Source organism: Benincasa hispida, chromosome 11, assembly GCF_027475165.1.
Source record: "Benincasa hispida cultivar pf3 chromosome 11, pf3_genome.v1.1, whole genome shotgun sequence".
NCBI classification, from domain to species: Eukaryota; Viridiplantae; Streptophyta; class Magnoliopsida; order Cucurbitales; family Cucurbitaceae; genus Benincasa; species Benincasa hispida.
This window is the reverse complement of record NC_143488.1, coordinates 24,161,883-24,166,940: the sequence shown is the minus strand read 5'-3', so window position 1 is coordinate 24,166,940 and position 5,058 is coordinate 24,161,883. Positions and strand designations below refer to the sequence as shown.

The window sequence follows — 5,058 nt, the reverse complement described above, 5'->3', positions numbered from 1 at the left end:
TCAATAATTTTTTACTCATCTTTTTTGTTAATTGTTTTATATTTGTTTATCTCTGAAAAAAAGCATAAAACTGGCCAGTTCAATTAAAGTATATGGTATATGGATTATGATAAAAAGAAAGAGGTTAATGAAGCACCTAAGAATTTTAGGACTGGAAGATTTTGATTTTGGAATTTTGTGAGACTTTGTGGGATTTTATGTTTCAACTTAAAATTTTAGTTTTTATTTTGGTTGCTGAGAAAGTTGGTGCAAGAATTCAGAAAATGGGAGAAAGTGAGAGTATTTATAAGAAGAAAAAAAATGATATCTATACAATTTGTTTAAAAATTGATTCTTTTCAAACTCAAAAAAAATTAAAAAAAATTGATCACCATACTAATGGTAGAAACATTTATAAATATTTTTTTAATTTTAGATTTATTTTGTAACGAAGTATTAACAATTTTTGTTCATATACTAATGGTGAGGGTATTTTTGAACTTTTTCCAAGTTTAAGGATATTTTTTGAAAATTTTGAAAGTTCAGGAGTATTTTTTAAACAAAACTTTAATGGTTCCCATCTAAAACTAACGGTAAGAATGTTTTTTATTTTTTTAAAAAAATTTAAGAATATTTTTTAAAATATTGAAAGTTCATGAATATCTTTTACACAAAATATAAAGTTCAAAAGTATTATATATATATATATATATATATATAATTTAGCGTCAAAAAGATCGGTCAAGTTACTATTTCTCGCAACCTAACCTTTCTTTTATGAGTAACTCTATTTATAAATACAACAAAATATCATAAACTATCTGTGATAATCACAATAGACTGCATTAAACTATTGTCTCTCTGTATTTATCTAGATCATGATAAACATAGATAGCAGTCTATTGTAAATAGATTGTCATATTTTACTATTATTTATAAATATTTTTAGCAGTTTTGATAAACATGGATAGCATCATAGGTACTATGACGTTTGCAGAAGTGTGATAGTTTAAAACTACCAACGAAAATTCTTCATGTGTTAGCTATGATGTCAATTCAGATTAAATATTAGTCCCAATGTCATTGTAATCATACGATGACAATTAGCTATAATGTTAGTTTTGAAACCGACGTCTTACTTAATGTAATCATATGCAATGATAGTTTAAAATGATGCTAGTTGTTAATCAACATTGTATGCCTGAAATAGTAATGATTGTACACAGACGTATTTTCTTAGGGAAAAAACACATGTTATGATGACAGTTTGTTTCAATGATATCCTATAAACGTTGTTTTTTTTGTATAAGATGATAACTTGAACATCATTTCCAATTTAAACTACACTCGTTTTTGTCACTACAGGCTTGTGACATGAAGGAATCATCTTTGTTCCTTAGAGGATGCATAAGGAGTTGTCACGAGTGATAGAAAAACTCTAGTGAATTAGAATTAGAAATCCTTTTGGTATGAACCCCCAAATCGATATGATTTCAACCCTATTGATTGGGTTAGGTACGAATTGCCTTAAGATCAAAGATCTTGAGATAAAGAACAAGTTCCTTGGTGTGAGTTTAAACAATTTAATAGCAATATTTTAAATAGCTACCAAATAAAAACCCTAATGTCACATTTTAGATAGTAGTAAAACTGACAAAAATACTCCAACTTAATATGTGATGCGTGAAATTATGATGTGTTATGGTGTGAATTTGCAATGATGTGTGTTATGATCATGCAAGTTTTCCTAACAAGACCCAAGTATAAGCCTTCTTAAGTTTCCTGGTAAGTCAAAGGTCGAACACAGGGACTACTAAATAGATATGCGACACTCTTTGATTCTATTGCGGTGGTAAAACTAATAAAGTGGATAGTGTTTTGATCTATATTTTTCCTATGCGACGGAGTTGAACGCAGAGTGATGAAAGCGTAGAGTTACGATAAGTATGCAATGAAGGGATTGAAAAGGGGTTTAGCTAACATTTCCTAAGATTGTGCACAAGTTATGCGATCATGCTACACACAAATATTAGAACTACATTTCTCAATGCAGAATGTTGCAATTCCTACTTTTAGGACGCATGCGATGCATATGCGAAAATGTCGATAGAACTTATGCCTAAGTTTCTATTCTTGCTTATGATGAATGAAGCACACATAAGACAAGGTGACTGCATACCATCATTTCCTATTTCTAGGGTGCATGCGATGTGTAAATATCAATAGAACTTATGTCTAAGTTTCTACTCTTGCTTATGTGATTCTAATCTGACTCTCTCAAACCTAGATTCTAATCTGACTTTCTCAAGTCTAGATTCTATTTTTAGACTACTCTCTCGAGTATATCCAAAGGATGAATGGTGCATACATAAGACAAGATGATCGCATAAAATGTAAATCTTAAGTCATGCTAGCTAAGTACTTCTCAACCCATTCATAAATTTAGCTACTCATGCATGATATGGAGAGATTAGACATAGATTAAAATGAAGTTTCCATTTTCTGAAAATAAAGTACATAATACAAAATATCAAATGGATTTGAGAGATAAAAAGCCTAGTAAGCGATGTCCTGCTTCCCGTGGCCTTTTATACTGCTCTTTATCACTTCAACTCTATTCTAGTTGTAAATTCTTGCTCTCACAAGGATTGGCCCTCTCTCCTTTGTATTGCTTTCCGGCAGTCTCTCGATCTATCCGGGAATGATTTCTCTCGACTTTCCCTCGTCTCTGTCTCTCTCCGTCCTCTATGAATATTTATAAGTATGTGCCGAAATGGACTAACTAACTAACTCCCTTTTTCTTTGGTGGCCTTCGGTATTTATAGATTTCAAGGTGAAGCAGCATTTCTTGCTAATGATTGCAATGATGGGCAACATTAATGCCTCAAGGCGCCATTTAATCGTCACCGAAAGTTGAGCGTACTTGCTGCAGTGTGGTTTTTAACGGCTTGTCAACTAAGTTCGGAATCGATCGTTATCGGCTTTCTGTCCCATCATGATTTATCATGCTGTCGCCTTGATGCGAGGTCTTTATGCGGCCACCTATTTAAGAAACTTCTCACGATCGCATGACTTGCGATCACAATCTTCAAGTGTGCTGATGCATTGTGCCTTTGGATCGCAGTTTCATATGCGCCATCGCATTGTACCTACACAAAATAGGTAAATTAGTTGCTTTTATGCGATGAGCGCTCACGATCGCAATTCCTTTCAGTTTAGCGCTTTCAGACATGATATTGCCTATTTACCATCACATTCTCTCATTAGTTTACTTATTTGAGTTGTAATAACTTGTATTTCTACTAGTTATCAATATGTCATAAAAAAGATAAAATGAGAAAACATGAAAATTACGTGAAAATTATTAAATAATATATAAATAATGTAACTTGATGTCTTGGACAGTTCATATCAATCACAATCTGTTTTGATTTAGAAGGTGTAAATGGACATCCAAAATATGCTAAGATAGTTTGCAAATAAGAGAGAAATGATTTGACAGTCTTTTGTGGTTGGGCTCACAACACACTTCCAAAGATCGGAAGGTTATATTTATATTACTTTTTAAAAAATAGCCTTTGTGTGTATATATAGTTATTAGTAATATATTTTTTAAACAATAAACAATCATTTTTTTTTTTATAAAATTAAAATTGGTTTTCTAAACAAGAATAATAATAAAATTAAAATTGGACATAATTATAAAAACAGTTTTTAATGTCGTGTAAATTATAATGAAATTAAAATGGGGCTCATGGGCTGAAAACGACCATTTATCCTGGCCCACAGCAAAGCAAACGATGTCGTATGAATAATGTTGCTGGAGAAAAAAAAAAACAAAAATGCGGTGAGCGTGGATCGAACACGCGACCTTCAGATCTTCAGTCTGACGCTCTCCCAACTGAGCTATCCCCGCCAGATGACAACAACAATACCCGTGTTTATATAAGTTTTTTGTTTTTTACCATTTTTGAAAAAATATCCGCTCAGTAATTTCTATTTGATGATGCTTTTCGTTTATTGTTAATTTTTTTAAAGAACTAGAAAATGGATGTATTTGAATTTTTGTTTCATGTTTCTTTTTCGAGAAACAAAAACATAATTTCTTTTAAAACTATTTCTGGTTTATTATTATTTTTTCCTTTTTTGTAATAATTTAATATAAAAAATATATGTCATACCATACACTAGTTATCGAAAAAGAACTTCAATCTACTCACAACATATGCAATGTCAAGTCCAGTATAGTTCGTTAAAAACATAACACTACCAATAATTTTTGCATGTTCAGATTGAGGAGCACTTTCACCCTTATTCTTCTTAAGACTCATACTAGGATCAGAGGGTGTTTTTACAGGTGTTTCATCAAGACATCAAATCTCTTTAGCAATTTTTTAATGTAGCGTAATTGACATAAAGAAAATCAATTTTCAGTTTTTCTTATTTTAACACCAAGTATCACATTAACCTCATCTAAATCTTTCATTTCAAATTGTGAGGATAAAAATAAATTGGTGTCATTAATTATATTTATATTTGTGTCAAATATCAACAATCATCAACATACATACAAATAATCACACAATTAGCTCCTAACCACTTTGAGCCTAACCACTTTGAGTAAACACATGTGTCAGAATAGTTTACTTTGAAGTCATTGTTTACTATAGTGTTGTTAAATTTTTCATACTATTGTTTAAGAGCTTGTTTTAGACTGTAAAGCTACAATAAAACTTCCAGATTATATCATATATATTTCCTTTTCCAAGTCCCCATTGAGGAATGTCGTCTTTACATCCATCTGTTGTATTAAAAGGTCACGTATCGCTGCATAGGCTATCAATGTTCTAATAGTGCCTATTTTAATCACAGATGAATGAGTGTCAACATAACCTATACCTTGCTTTTGTGTGTCTCCCAACTAGTCTAGCCTTAAACTTGTCTATTATACCATATGGTCTCATTTTCTTCTTAAATATTCATTTACATCTAATGAGTTTATTTCCTTTAGGTAGTTTCACTAATTCTCATATTTGATTCATAACTAAAGAATCTAATTCCCTCTAGATTGCTTCTTTC

The 5,058-nt window shown here is 31.1% G+C and overlaps 1 non-coding gene across 1 annotated transcript; it reads right to left on the bottom strand.

Annotated features, from left to right (window-relative positions):
- Positions 1–3,822: 3,822 nt before the first annotated feature.
- Positions 3,823–3,895, bottom strand: TRNAF-GAA (transfer RNA phenylalanine (anticodon GAA)). Its single transcript has one exon. It is a non-coding gene; the product is annotated as a tRNA-Phe (tRNA).
- Positions 3,896–5,058: the final 1,163 nt, after the last annotated feature.